This window comes from Sebastes umbrosus, chromosome 18, assembly GCF_015220745.1.
Source record: "Sebastes umbrosus isolate fSebUmb1 chromosome 18, fSebUmb1.pri, whole genome shotgun sequence".
Taxonomy (NCBI): domain Eukaryota; kingdom Metazoa; phylum Chordata; class Actinopteri; order Perciformes; family Sebastidae; genus Sebastes; species Sebastes umbrosus.
This window is the reverse complement of record NC_051286.1, coordinates 17204854-17221467: the sequence shown is the minus strand read 5'-3', so window position 1 is coordinate 17221467 and position 16614 is coordinate 17204854. Positions and strand designations below refer to the sequence as shown.

At 41.4% G+C, this 16614-nt stretch overlaps 1 protein-coding gene across 1 annotated transcript in view; it reads left to right on the top strand.

Annotated features, from left to right (window-relative positions):
* The window catches only part of med23 (mediator complex subunit 23), a 130014-nt gene that overhangs the window by 56680 nt on the left and 56720 nt on the right, over positions 1–16614 (top strand). The window lies entirely within an intron of this gene.

Sequence of the window (16614 nt, the reverse complement as noted above, 5' to 3'; positions counted from 1 at the left end):
CAGCAGAATCCCGGAGCTGTGCTGCAGTATAGTGTTAAAGGTTGTATTAATGAAGCCAGGCTCATCCTCATTTGGGGCATATATATTCATGAGAGAAACTTGTATTCCATCAATAGAGCCATTTATCAGAATAAGTCTACCCTCAGAGTCTTTGTGAATTTTAGTTGGTGTGAAATTAATCTGTCTATGTATCAGAATAGAGACTCCTCTTCTTCTGCCTGAGTGGTGTGATGAGTAAAACACCTTGTCTGCCCAAGATTTTTTTAGCTTTTCATGCTCCAAGTCTGATAGATGGGTCTCCTGCAAAAACGCTATCTGGCAATTGGCTCTCCTCAGCTGATTAAGGATTTTCTTCCTCTTTATGGGACTATTGAGACCTCTGACATTATAGCTTATAACCTTAAGTGATCCCATGACTTGGGGTTAGGAGAATTAGGTAGGAAACAAATTTTGCACTGGCATAAAGTGATGGATCGAGAAGGCTGGTACAGCACAGAAGGCTATAAGTGGCACGTAGTATAAAGCATCTATGTGCATGATTGTGTGAATGTAGGTGAGTGGGTGTAAGAAGATAAGTATTTGTAATAGGTAGGGGTGGGGAGGATGGGGGAAGGGGGGTATTTAAACCAAAAAAAAGAACAGAATATACAAAAGTAAAATACATAGATAAATAGAAGTGTAGACAGGGTTGAAACATTAACATGAGACATTTATATTGGAATAGAGGAAAAAATCAATTTCCTTGTTGCTTTAAATCTCACAGTGAGATCCCTGGGGAACATTGGGATCAACTCAAACTGAACTGAACATAAAGTTAGATAAACCGTGAACTCGGTCAACACAGTGTCCAACACACCTTTGGGACAAGGTCCCAGGCTGCAGGTCAGGACGGCAGCTATGCGAACAATCCTAGAGAGTGCTCGCCTTTGCTTGGGTGGAAAACCAAACAGAACTAAAGAACTAAAGCTATTATTCTCGGTTCAGGCTCCTGCAGAACCCCAAGATAAAATTAGAAAAGATTACGACATTTCAATGTGAGTGTCACAATTGTCAAAGTAATTCTATGTATAAAACTTATTGTGAAACTTAGGAATTTATCAAAACCAAAGGAAATGAGATAAAAATGAGTGAAAGTTTCCTGAGAGCTTATGCTCATTCATTACAGCCTGTATGCACACACGTATTTAGATCACATATCCTTCTACTATACACATCCATACACAAGCACACACCCTCACACCCACACACACCCCTACCCACATCCATACCCACACCCACCCTCACATCCACACACCCAAACATCCACACACACACCCACACACACAGGTAATCTCAGGGGATATTTATGTTTTGTTTAACCAATGCTAATATCCTAATGATAGACACAGCCTCTCAGGTAATGAGCAATTAAGTAAATAATAACAAAAACAAAACAAAACACTCAAATAGTCCATCTGGATAAACATTTAGGAAGTTGTCCCAGGCAACAGTTATTTAGAATTGTTTATATGTCACTTCCCATGTGAAATAAGGATACCTTCAGTTAGTCTTCCATCTCAGATCTGGGGATGACTTCTTTCTTTACATAGTCCATGGCTTTGGCAGCATCCAGGAACTCCTTCTCTTCATTGTTGTGGGAAATGCGGAATCTGGCCGGGAAGAGTATTCCATAGCGAACTCCTGATCTCCCGCGGAGCATCTTCCTGACGTCCGTGAACGCGGACCTGGCTTTGGCCACGGCGGCCGTGTAGTCGGGGAATATGGCAATCGGGCTGCCGTTGTAGCGGAGCTGACCACCGCGGTCCCGGGCCCTCCTCAGGATGTTTTCGGCGTCTCCCTCGTTCTGTAGTTTTGCGATGATGGCGCGTGGCTTGTCTCCCGGTCTCCTCTGTGTTAGCCCGCGATGTGCGCGCTCCACCCGCACCTCTTTATCCATCTGTAGCACCTCTTTGAGAAGTTTAGAAACCTCCATAGGTGAGCTTGATCCAGGTTCTTCAGCTACTCCGATGATCCGAATGTTACCTCTTCTCATCCTCCCCTCCATATCTTCACATTTTACTTTTAATTCTTCCACTTGCTTATTGAGGTCTCTGACATATGTTTGAACTGAAACTACCTCGTCCGACCAAGTGCATAGTCCTGCCTCCATCTCTGTTACGTTAGCTTTAACATGCTCGAGATCTGAGCGGAGCACCGCGGTGTTGTTGGCTATTTCAGTTTTCAATGCTCTCATTTCCGTCTGTAGCGAGTCAAAAAACTCCGCCAGAGTACTCTTCAGCTGTTCTCTTATCACAGCGGTTATGTCCTTTCTTATGGAGGAGAGGATATCGGCTTTCACCGAGGTGATGTCCATGGTCAGTTCAGCCGCGGGTGCGGGTGAAGCCTGGTCGGTGTTAGTTGAACTCTTCGCCGAGGATGTGTTGGGCCTTGTGGTGGATGAGCCCTCGTTCTTATATTTGCGCAGATTAGACGCCATTCACGTCGATTTTACCGACATTTAACTGCACCTTGGTTAGTTGAGGGTAGATTCTAAGCTTTTTGCGTGCTTTTTTAAAATGAAATGTCGTTTAAATACGAAATTAGTCAGGATTCTGCAGGAGCTCTGAAAAGTACGTCTTACTCCATTTGCGGCTGGCCACGCCCCATGATGAACCATTTTAAACCATAAATTAAATATTATCTTTAATCGACCTCTAACAGGTACGTAACATGCATAACCAAGGCCCAAAAAGATCTATTTTAAAAAAGCAATTTAAAATATGTCACTCTTCTCAAAATGTACGGTATCCTGTAGCAGGAACTAAACTTAATGAAACCCAAGGCCGAGGGCGGTACAACAATCTGTCCACAAATCTATGTTCTGCTCTGTGAGTGGTGATGTTTTATCAAGATATAGTTGTTTCTACTGTATATATATACATTTTGTTTACAAAATCAGCATCTTGCTGCATCAATCTCACAGGCATATTATGAAAATTTAAGGGCATTTTTGACTATATTGATGCTATTAATACTGACTAATACTGGTATACAGAAGTAAATAAGTCGCCATTACAGCGGTGGCGTGTCTTTATTATATGTGGACATTTGAATGCAAGCTGTCTTAAGAAGTGTAAAATTTTGTACATTTACGTGTTACTTTTGACAACGATGTCTAGGAGTTCGCGAAGAATCTGAAAGGTTCCCAGCTGCCTGATGTTAGCCTGACATGGTGAAACAAGGAACGTCAGCTAAGTTAACACTGCTTAACTGACGTTAGCTAACGACATTAGTGGGCTGAGACACTGTCTAGGGGCTGCGGTGGTCCCACAGAATAAATGAACTCAATCAACTTACTGTGGCGTTATTGTGAAATACAACATTAGTAGCTCTAACTAGGGCAGGGGTCAGCAACCTTCACTATCAAAAGAGCCATTTTTGGCCAAAAAATAAATAGAAAAATCTGTCTGAAGCCGCAAAACGTATTTGAGCCTTATAATGAAGGTAACACCGCCTATAAAGTCTAATGCAGTGAGGAGTGCAAACGAGATGCAGAACATTGAAGAATCGTCTTGAGGAGATTTGTCTGGAAGCACTTTTCAGCAGGAGCTTCCAGTGTGTTTGTAGTATCCAGTGAGCTGGATGAGCAGGAACTTTTTAAAACTCAACAGCAATAAAACCAAGGCCCTGCTCATCGGCTCCAAGAACAACATCTCCAAATCTCAACACACCATTGCTCCAAACCTCACCATTGATGGCTTCTCAGTACCGTTCTCCACCCATGTCAAAGAGTCTTGGGGTCACCCTGGACAACACACTCTCTTATTCATCCCACATAAAACACGTCACCCGGACTGCCTTCTTCCACCTCCGCAACATCTCCAGACTCCGCCCATCCTTGTCCCACTCCAGCACTGAAATCCTGGTTCACGCTTTTGTTACATCCCGGATCGACTATTGCAACGCTGTCCTCTCTGGCATTCCCATCAAACTACTCAACAGACTCCAAATCATTCAGAACTCTGCCGCCCGGATCATCACCCGCACCAAATCCCAGCTGCACTGGCTCCCTGTTAAATCCCGGATCGACTACAAAAACCTTCTGCTTACCTACAAAGCCCTCCATAACCTCGCCCCCACCTACCTCACAGACCTCCTCCAGGAGTACACTCCCTCCCGTTCCCTCCGCTCATCATCAGCCGGACTTCTGACCACCCCTACCTCACGCCTCAGCACCATGGGAGCCAGGGCATTCAGCTGCTCTGCTCCCAGGTTATGGAACTCACTCCCCCCACACATCCAGCAGTCTGACAATATCACATCATTCAAATCCCTCCTCAAAACCCACCTGTTTAAACTGGCCTACTCTCTCTAGTACTCATCATCACCCATCCTATGTGTCTGTACAATTATGTCTCTGTCATGTCCTGTTGTTTTTATATTGTTTTATCTGTCAATATTTTAATTGATTCTTGTAAGGTGTCCTTGGGTGTCCAGAAAGGCGCCACTAAATAAAATGTATTATTATTTTATTATTATTATTTGTTGTGGAAATGTCTTTCAATTACTTTTTTGGTTGTTTGCTAATTTTTCGCCGGAGAAAGCAAACAAATCTGTCCACGCACAATTCAATTCTCCATTTTCCTTCTAAAACACTGACACGCACACTTACGGTAGAGTCAGATGTGGTCTATTGAAATAGTTTCATTCTCTCAACCACATACCATAACATACATAACTTACCACATAGTAGGTAGATAAAATAATATTCACACGAGAAAAGATCAGCATGAAAGTTGGTTCAGAAATACCTTCCTGGGTGTCAGATCATCCTGAATCACCTCACTACTTTTGTTAGTATGAGCTAAATGTTCAGTGATTACATATCCACTTCATTTCAAACTGTAGACTGAGCCTGATTGATCTGTGTCTGACCTGCTAGCTCAGTACATTGCAGCCTATGCATTTTCAATAGATAAAATAGAAGAGATAGATACAATATTTGCTATGGGTCGTAATTTAAAGTATCACACACTATCAGGGGGGTAGTGGCACATTCCCTCATGTGCTCTGTCTATTTTCATTTTACAAAATATGCAAATTAACTGTAACTTTCCTAAAATAATAATCTTTTTTTTTTTCCTTCAGGGAACTAATAATAATTTAAGAAGAAATAAGTTAACATTTTGCTATGATGGTTGTTTCTTATAGTAGTTTATCAGTCGGTAGTCCTTGTATGTTAAATATCTTGGTAGAATGAGGGTTAAGGTGTGTCATGTGTTCGTTACTGTGTCTCACAATGTGCATTTAAATTCACAGAAAGGAATATAACCTCCATAGTTCTGCCACTACAATATTGACACAGGTAATGAGACATACGGATCAATAAAACAGACACACAAACACAAACGCTGCAGCGTTTGTGTGGCTACTGCAGACATCTACCCTCTGACTCAAACTGAAACCTGTGGTTTGTAACAGAGGAAGGGGTATGATGCAACAAGAATGCACTAAGTAAAATATCTCCCTCAGCAAGCGAATTTCACTTAGTTATACCTTATATTAGAACAGGACCCTGTGACCAAAGATAACATTTAACATGAATAAGAAACAGCCTAAGATGACCTCATGTCTTGTCAAATTCAACCCCACCAAATGATATATAATATATATCAAAGGGGATGTTTGAAAAAAAGTTGTGGAAAGCCTTCTGCGGCTGCAAGTATAGGTGCAAATACTAGGACGTTTGCTCAGAAAGTGTGAAACGGAAAGTCTGTCTTTTCAACGTCGGTGGTGCGGTGGGGAGGAGGGCATTATTTTCCTGCACGACAGATCGAGGCTCACAGCAAATTTGCTCATCTTAGCTTCTTGTCTTGCCAATTTTTTTTCTGATTTTTGTGACCTCGGCAAAAGCCTTTGCAAATTCATCAGAGAACATAACTAGTTGGCTAAAGAAATTAGCCTACATTTTTAGGAATATTGAAATCACTCTAGTGGTGCAATTGATCACCAGTGAGTTTGACCCTTACCTGGAGTTTTACCTACTCTGGAGCAGGTGATGTAAAAGACATTTTGTGCCACATAATGACCACGCAGACAAATGTCTCAGAGCCAGGCTAGCTGTGTCCCCGTTTCCAGTCTTTATGCTAAGCTTGCATATGAGAGCGGTATCAATCTACTTATCTGTGAACTCTCTGCCGAAAAGCAGATAAGTCTTTTACCCAAAATGTCAAAGTCCATATCCCAAGGTGTTTATTTAAAGGTACAGTTTGGAGGATTTGGCGCATCTAGTGGTGTGGTTGCAGATTGCAACCGACTGAGTACCCTTCCTCTCACTCCTCCCTCGCCAAGACTGCGGTAACGTCAGCCGCCGAGTGCAAAACTGCGGTAACGCCGTTCTCCTCGCCCAGAGGCCGTCCTTACCATAATAACGCTACTTTAGGAGCAACGGTTTTGCACTCTACGGCTCACGTTACCGCCTTAAGGTAACAAACATATGTGAAAGGCTCTCACTAGAGCCAGTGTTTGGTTTGTCCGTTCTGGGCTACTGCAGAAACATGGCGGACCCCGTGAAGAGGACCCGCTCCCTATGTAGATATGAAGAACTCATTCTAAGCTAACGAAAACACAACGATTCTTAGTTTCAGGTGATACACTAATGAAAACATAGTTATGAATATTATATTCCATTTCTGCCAATAGATCCCCCGAATTGTTACACACTGTTCCTTTAAATGAGTTGTGAAGACACCTCACCCAGGGTGACAAACCTCCCCAACAGGCCAGCTCCTCTAAGCAAAAGAAAAGGAGGAAACAAACTACAACAACAAGAACCAGTTGGTTCAAAGGAAATTGCTTATACATTTAAAGTTTATCAAATAACATGTGTCAGGACTCCAGTGAAGCAAACGTTTTTAAGAGGTTAGTTTTTGCTCGTTTCAACTGGAGTACACTGTGGATGAACTGCAATTATTTTTAGGTATTTTTTCTTAAAGGGACTGTTTTTAAGAATCAGAAATTGGTTGTAACAGCGACACCCGTGTCAAGGAAAAGTCAGCGTCCTGTTGCTCACGCTCGCCCGTGTGCACGCGCTACCTGAATGTGAGCGAGCATCCGTCAAAACAGTGAGGCGACACACGTCAGCTAAAACCACAATATCACTATATATTTCACCTGCTTGGCAGTAATGTTAGCTGACCAGACGAAGGTATCTCCATCAATCAATGCTGATCCTAGTATTGGCTTTTCCTGCCTCAGCCTCCCAACGGCGGTCGTAGGGAACAGGGGAGACACCGGCACCTGGTCGGAGACGATAATGTAACTCGCTGCTGAGCCCCGTCACTTCACAAGACACGGGAAACCTCCGTTGGTCTGTAGGAGCTGCAGCAGTTATTTCTGCACAAACGTCCACTGTACATTCACTAGATATTCTCAGAGCTAAACTAACTCTCCTGCAGTGTGTAGTGTGCGCGCATGCACGTGTAGAGGTTGAGCGAGGTGGAAAGAGCTGAGAGAGTGAGAGCGAGCGAGAACGAGCGCGGTGTGTGAGTGAAGGCAAGCAGGCAGAAGAGCAGAGTACAGCAGAGACTCCGGCCCTGGAGACCAAGCTACGGTCTCCCCTGCGTCCTCCGACGGCGGCCAACATTGTTTAACAGACGGGCTTCACTAGATATAACTTTGGTGCTTCCTTTAATTAAAGAAAATCAACTTTAATTGTGAATAAAGGTATACACATAGCATGTAATTGAAGAAATTCAAATGTGTCCTAAAATCCACTCTGAGATTGAGAACAAATTATTTGGTGGTGTTTGATTTACACTACATTTATCCCCATCCACCCTAAAAATAACTCAAGCTAAACAGTTGTAGATTTTTGAACATGAAGCCTGAACTGTTCCAGTAACTGAGTGACCACTGGGTGGCAGCAGAGACTCATTGAGAGTGAGAGTGAGTGGAAGAGGAATTTAGTCTGCTGCTTCTCTTTTTTCTGCTTATTCCAATCACATATTTGATTTGTGTATCTTAACACCAGAAAGACCGATAAATTAGGCTAATCTCTCTTTGATAAATCAGAGGGAGATCTGAAAAGGTCAGATATTTGTACTCGGGGTGTGTCAAATTTAGTCTTTTTGGAGATTTGGGATAGGATGGGAAATGATCTCTATACGTCAGGAACGAAGAGAAGCCACTGAGTCTGAAAGTGCTTTTTTGTCATATTTTAATTGGACCATCAACTTAAAAATACCGTCAGGCTTTTAATACCAGTGTGTTTATATTTCAGCTTTGTGCTTTCTGAGAATACATCCTGTCTGTCTGTTAAAGAGGAAAATGTTTAGCAAACAATAACGACCCTCTCCTCTCTGCACATCCTCTCCTCATCCTGCCCCTTGACCAGTTCAGATAACAGACGCTCATTCATCAAGTGATACAGTGTTCCCTCCGTTTTCAGCCAGCGCACTGCCTCTCCAGGACGACTAGCCTGCCCGCCGCAAAAATGCTCAGACCTTACAGAGAAAAATCAGACAATTAAAGCACAACATGTCCATATATCAGAGTGTAAAAGTCTTGATGAAGGCAGACCTAAACCATAAGAGGAGCGGGAATTGATGGTGGGAAGTGATCCAGAGGCTAATCTGGATGTCAGGATGACACCCAGCCAGTAACAACCAATCCCTCTGCAATAAAGAGGAGAAAACCTTCTCAAATGTTGGAAAAAGTCACCCTGGTTGTTCTATAATTGTGAGGGCTGGTTGGGTTGATCATCCCTGAGGAGGGGCAGCTGTTGAGCCTAATTGTCCCTGATGAGGATCAGCTGTGTGAAGCCTATATCTACCACTGGTTTCCAGTGTTCAGATGCTGACTCACAGTTGTGAGAGCTTCATTCTGTTGCTCGTTATAGCTGTGTAAAGGTGTGTATTGGCAGAAGTTACCACGTGATCATTATGCTCACCGTTTTCTTTTTGCTCTTCGAGCTTAAGCCCCGGACACACCAACCCAACATCAGAGAACTAGTGGCGATGAAGGCCGACAAGTTGCACCCGAACACACCACAAAGACTACAGCCGACGGACAGTTAGCACGGGCGTTCTGCGCCTGCGTTAGATGAAATAACTCTCCATACCAGCAGGTGGCGGTAATCTGTATTCGTCATTCAAAAAGGGAACTGGAAAACCGAGGATATACAAGCCCTTGCTATGATACGTACATGAAATAAAGCAGCGTTTGCCGACCATTTTCACACCACTCACTACTTAGCTTCATTCCAGATGGCCACGTCGTTGTGAAAATATCCATGTATTGGAATGATCAGAAGAGATGAAGATGAAAAATGAGAAGAGCCTTCTGTGTGTGCCCTCTTGACTTGTTGACGTCTGTTTCTCTTCTCGCACACTGATTTGTTGAAGCTGAACCGCCAATCAAAGTGATTTTTTTTCTCACCGACGGGCGCCACCGCTGATTCAACATGCTGAATCAGCCGAAAAACCTCCATCATGGGAAGACTAGAGCTGACGGTGCGAGACACACTGAAAAAACTACGCCGACGGACGCGCACTGACGGCCTAAACTGTCCATCGATCGGCTTGGTGTGTCAGGGCCTTTATTCTGGTGGAGTGGGGTCGATCTGGCTTCTAAGTTTGGACCTGGCATTGCTGTCGGTGTCTTTTTCTTTAGTCGACTTCACTCTATTTCCCAGAGGGTTTATCCTCTAGTCAGTTGCTTGGCAGTGGTATTTTAGTTTACTATTGTCCACTAATCTAAATATCTTAGTGAGGATAGGGAGCTTTTCTTTTTTAGGATAATTTTTATTTGGCGTGTCCTGTCTCCCCTTCAGTCGCTTGTGATTTTTGTGGTTACCCTTCTGAAGCTAACTTTGAGATTCCCCTGGTCCACAATTGCGTCCCAATCCTCGTTACCCTGACAATAATAGCAACAACTTTAGGGAACTCTGCAATGAGATGCACTTGAGTACAGTACTGCATCAAAGTCTACTCAAAGGATATTTGATTTAGTATTGCACTTCTGTTAAGTTGGGGGACTCACGAGAGACAAATTAAAACAAGAATAGTCAAAATCTAACCATCAGAGGATGAAATATTTTAACTTATAGTCCCTAGTATGACTCAAGCTCCAACCCCCCGCCTTTCCTTTTTGAAATGTATTAATTTTTTGCTATGTTTGTGTCTTCTTTCTTTCATTTCTGTGGTTAACACATGTGGCAGGATGAATGAAACACCTGCAATAGTTCCAAAAACACTGGATACTACACTTCCCATGATGCAACATAATAGCATCTTTCATTATGCTACATTCCATTTCAACTGAGAAATCAGAATTTCCGAGTTCCCAGTTGGAAATTTCAACTGGAACGCCCCCTGAAGTCAGATTTACGACTCGGAAAGTCGGACGAACCTTGCTAACCCCAACCTCAAAATCCAAGATGGCTGCTCAGTGCATCAACCGTAAAAAAAACTGTAGTAATATACTGTTTATTAGCACTTCTGTCTTATTTGTGTCTCATTAAATCAGTCGTACGCACAGTACTGTCCAACTTCTATCTGTAGGCATGTTGTTGCGGTGTTTGTATGCACAAAAAACTGAGTAATGTGTTGTTATCAACTGGTATTGCTAACCTTGCTAACAAGTTTTCCGACTTGTTGTACTGGAACGCGATTCGGGTGTGATGTCGTTCCCAGCTTCGACTTCCAATTCCCGAGATAAATGAAATGCAGCATTAGACCGTCCGTGCATGCAATAAACATCCATGTTTTAAATGCTACGACTCCAAAGGCTTGCTGTTAAAAATGTGTAAACTGAACTTGATGTGTAAAATCAGTAAAGTGCCCCTCTAAGTGTAGAATAGTAGAATATTGATTTTTAAGATTTACTCAAAATGGGTCCTTGAACTCACTGTTCTCATAATAACCAGCGAGAATAACTGGTTACCGTCCACGCCTGAATAAATGAGTCCGTCTGGTGCCTGCTCTCCCTAAAAAACATAATGTTCCTTGATAACGTATCAGAGAATTCCTCATTTGGACAACACTTACATAACAATGATGAAAACTCCTGTTCCTGCATGTCGAGCACACGCACTTCCACTCACATGCATGCACACGTAGACATACAGGCGCACATATACAGGACATTTAACATGAACTAAAGAGAAGGGAGTTCAAAATACTTTTCATAAATGTATTAATTGACTGACTTAAAAGGAACAGTACAGAAATGGATGGAAATCAGTAGAGTAAAGAGCGACTGTCACAGGACTTATGATTATGTCAAGAAGAGAAATGGCTTCATGAGAATGTACAATATCTTAGTTGTGTCTGGTTTTGACAAAGAAATCAAGAATGAAAAAAACCCTAATCTTGACATTTTATCTAAAATTCTCATACATTAACACCCTGAAGGTTAACTGCCAGGTCTCTCAGGTGGAAACTATAATAGTTAGAGGAAATATCAGATCAGAATAATGTGATATGTTGCCTTATCGTACTGTCACCAAGAATGTGAAATATTGTTTTGTTGTCCAGGAGACGGTAACAATCGGAACTGACAGCAGCGTATGATGAGATGCTAGCGTTATTTTTTTTCAATGTCGTAACAGTGTTAACACTTTGGTTAAATTTACTCTCGGTCAAAAGGTGGTATATTTCTGAAATGGTTCCCAGGTTCCAAACAATGATGCTTGTTATTTTAAAGGTCAAAGATCAGACTTGTTTGGCAAGCAAAAGCTACAAGAGATTTTCTGAGAAATGAACAAGTTAAGATGGACATACGTTGTAGCATCCAAATAAATGAACTTATGCATCCTGAGTGTGTGTGTGTGTGTGTGTGTGTTTTCACAGGATGTTGACCTCCTCCGTGGCCTCTATTTTAGCCAGGAAGAGGTTCAAGGAATGGCCTCCAGGACTTGGGGTTACTTTTAACACACAGACATTTTACACACTAGTTGTTTCCCTCAGTCACAGGATACAAGCACAGTAGAGACAGCTGACCTGACACCAGCTCAAACTGCATGTGAAATGTCACGCATTGTCTTTATTTTTGATAGTTTGTACCAGGATCTGTGTCACCGACACTTAGCTTAAACCACTTCTATTATTATTTTATTATTAGATTATTACTAGATAGATTTATACAACATATCTCACTTTCAACTTGTCTTTTTAAATTCACTTCACGGTTTGACTAAATTAAGAGTTAATTTGAATGGACCCCTTGTAGACACTTAATAGGAACAGTGTTGTTGTTTAAATGTAAGTACAATCAGCTGTATTGATTGAAATGTGAGTGAAATAACTGTGTTTTGTTATCATACTCTGCTCTCACACTTTCTGTCTCCATGGAGACTGGGGGGCAATTAACAGGAGGGTGTCACCGCTCGGCCGACCTTGTGACCACTCCACCCTCAAGCACGCACACACGTCGAAGCAGCGGTGAGATATGACTCAGAGCGTCACAAGTGGATGTGTCAGTGTACTCAACTACTACTGTATGGTTCGAGCCAGGTTCATTCCTTGGCAGAGGGTCACCTTCGCTTTGGTCGTGTGGTACAACTGTAGAAATAGAATAGGAGTAGAACGGACATTCCCATTTAAATCAACGTAGCAGGATGGTCAGAGTGGCGGACATTTTTTATGTGTACCGTTGCCATTGCAACCGTTGAAGCGGGCTAATTTCCGTATAAACTAAATCGACTTACAGCGAGCTGCGGACTCACTGAGGTGAGGTTTTGCAGTAACGACTAAAATGAGCAGTGGAGCAGTAACGTTATGAAGCATAGAGAGCCAGAGTAAATGAGTAAAAATTAACAACTTCATGTTTCATCCAGACACTCTTGTCACAGCGAAGGAAAACGCTTGCTTTAATGCTTTAATGCTACACTGGTTACAGAAAATGAGCTGAACAGTGTGTCTGCTGTAGTGAAGTCACGATAGCGTAATTTCTAACTTGGAAACAATACCTTACAAAATAGATATTCAATACCATATTTGATACCATGGGAAAAAATTTACACAACATTGAGACAAATTGCATAAAATTTTCGATCTCTATTAAAGATCCTATATTATTATAAAGTGAGATTTTCATGTTTTTTTATTATAAAGCAGGTTTAAATCCTATATAAATACTGTGAAAGTATCGAAACACTCAATCCACAGGGAAATACACACAGCCCGTATTCAGAAACTCTGAATTTGAGCATTTGAAACAAGCTGTCAGGATTTTTGTCCATTTGTGATGTCACAAATATACAATATTTAGACCCTTGCCACAGTTTTAAACTTAAACATTCTAAATGTGTCCTAGTTCATTCCTGGTTGCAGTGTATGTGAATGTCATCAGCTGACAGGAAGTACACATGGACCCAAGCTGTTGTCTAGCAACGCAATTCTGTTGCAATTCCTTCAAAATGCGCTAAAACGGAGCGTTTCAGACAGAGGGTAAATACAGGCATATTCAGGCTGACAGTATGAGGAAAATAAAGTTTTTTTTTAACATTACAGCATGTAAACATGTTCTAGTAGAAACACAAAATACAAGTATGAACCTGAAAAAGAGCATAATGTCGGACCTTTAAAGTATAAGTAATGTGTCAACTTGTTGTCAGAGAGAAGAGAGAGCAGAAAGTGCAGCTGGTACCCATGTGTTGAAACGGCGGAAAATGAAGTATTGAAACGGTTTCAAATACGCAGTATCGATATGTAACGATACTTTGATATTTTTGACAACACTAGTTTGCCGTCTTCCCGGCAAGCTGCGACCACACTTTACGGCCCAACTGATGTGTTTTCACCATAACAATTAACAAGCGCCATTTTCTTTTGTACTAGTTAAATGGCCACGGAAAACCGTTCTACTCCTATTCTATTTCTGTAGTTTCAACAAACAAAATTGTCAACGTTTGCCGATGGGAAACTGATAAGGGATAATTGTCCTTGTCACTGCACCAGCGTCTCTGATCGGTAGGTCGAGCTGCCTGCACAGAGGGGAGATTTGTCAAGTTTAATACTCTTATCAACATCGGAATGGGCAAATATGCTTGCTTTATGCAAATGTATGTATATATTTATTATTGGAAATCAATTAACAAAACACAAAACAATGACAAATATTGTCCAGAAACCCTCACAGGTACTGCATTTAGCATAAAAATATGCTCAAATCATAACATGGCAAACTCAAGCCCAACAGGTAACAACAGCTGTCAGTGTGTCAGTGTGCTGACTTGACTATGACTTGCCCCAAACTGCATGTGATTATCATAAAGTGGGCATGACTGTAAAGGGGAGACTCGTGGGTACCCATAGAACACATTGTCATTCACATATCTTGAGGTCAGAGGTCAAAGGACCCCTTTGAAAACGGCCTTGCCAGTTTTTCCTCGCCAATATTTAATGTAAGTTTGGAGCGATATTTAGCTTCCTTCACGACAAGCTAGTATGGGTACCTACCAATGAATTCCTTAGGTTTTCTAGTTTCATATGATACCAGTATCTTCACTCTAGCTTTAAAACTGAGCCCGCTACAACCTAAAAATCACAAGTTGCGTTAATGCCTTAAAGAAATTAGTGGTGTTAAAATGGATTTGCGTTAAAGTGTTATCGCGTTCACTTTGACAGCCCTACTTCTGACTTAAGTGTATACTACATCAGTTTCCAATGCTTTATGTAATATTACTATAATATAACTTATTAATATTGTATATTAAAGGCCTGTAAGTTGGATATCTATTGATAACTTTCTCTTCTCTCCTCCATGACAACTGAGCCAACTCCCTTTGATGTGTGCTGCAGTTGAAAGCTCTAAAAACAAAAAAGCTTTTAAGTTGCCTTTGAGTTAAGATTATTTAGAGTTTTGTAATCTTTTCTAACCCGTGGCTGCAGGATGATATTAGTTACACATGTATGTGTGTTTGAGAGCATCATCCCCACCCAGTGTTCCCAGATACCAGTTCCCTGGTGTGTCTGGGTGTATACGTTTAATCCTGATGTATGGCTTCCTCATGCGTGCCTGTCCACCATACAAACACACACATCTATCACACACATCCACTGCACGCAAACACACATTAAACGGTCATATATCACTGCTGACAGATGTCTTCACCGGTGACAAACCAGTTCAAGATATGCCATGTTTCCTCCTGAAAAGATAAGATACCAACCAAAACATGTCTCAGCTGTCTCTGACTCGCTCTCCTCTCTCCGTCTGTGTCTTTCTCTCTGGTCTGTTTCCGGTCTCTCTCCATCGTTTTGTTTCATTTCTTGATCACAATTTCCAGGAAAGACTAAAACACTCTGCTTAAAATAGTTTTTTTTTTTATTATCTTTTCCTATTTACTATTACTTTTTCCTATTTCTAATTTTGGTTTTATGATCTAGAGACATTTCCTGAACACTCACCACTACAATACCCACGCTCACACGCACATACCGTCAAAACAATGTTGCCCATAAGTTCTCTAATCGCTGTTAATTATCCTCCAAATGAAAAATCTGAGAAAAAAAATAAGGATTGTGTTGCTGTGGCCTATAAGATAAATAAAACTAATGCTAAACTGAAGTTGACTCTGATCCACATACATGTGGATGTGTATGTTGGTGTGTGTCTGTGTGAGGGTCAAGGTGGGACAGACAGGAAACGGCGGACAAGAGCAGAACTTCCTGTGTGAGAGGAGAGAGTGCTGCATCTTCCCTGCATGTGTGTGTGTCTGTATATGTTTAAGGGGTCTCACAGTCCGAGGGGATGCTTTGACTTCCTGCCACACACACACACACGCACATATGGAAGTCCCTAGATAATAGAATAATGTCTAATATTTCATATGTTTCCGGTCTTTTTTTTTTTTTGCTCATGTCATGTTACGGTCAATGTCAGTGACTCTTGATAAAAACGTGTAAATCTGCCCCTCATGTATATTCAGAAGAGAACATTTTAAAGGACCGTTGCACACATTCATACTGTTTTAAAGCAGAAATAACTCATCGACTTACTGTAACATTAATAGAAAACCTCCCTACAATGACCCCCTTGAGGTTTAACATGAAGAAATTCAGTTTTTTCCTTTATCCTATTTCTTCTTCTTCCCTATTTTTTCATTAGTTGGAGCTAAACACATGTTTTTGACACGTTTCCCCCTTGAGTACATCTCATTCATACACCCCCTTGAAATCCCCAGTGCTGTTTTTGTTGCATGTTTTTATTTTTAGTTTGCTCCTCTCTTAGCACACAGTGTGCAGACAGTCTATAGGTGGCATTAAACCGATCATGTTTGTGTCTTTTTAGCGGGGTTAAACATGACTTGATGCTTTTGTGAGAATAAAATAGCATTCCTCATATATGTTAAGGACTTATTTGCTCCCTGCATTACTGATAACAGTATGGTTGTCCAACGTGAATCTCATGACTTGCACATTAGAAACATTATGTCAAATTTTTAGAGCTGCAACAAAGAATCGATTGTCAACTATTAAATTAATCGGCAACTATTTTGACAATCGATTAATCGGTTTGAGGGATTTTTTAAGAAGAGAATGTCTAAATTCTCGGATTTCAGCTTCTTAAATGTGAATATTTTCGGGTCTCTTTACTCCTCTATGACAGTAAACTGAATATCTTTGAGTT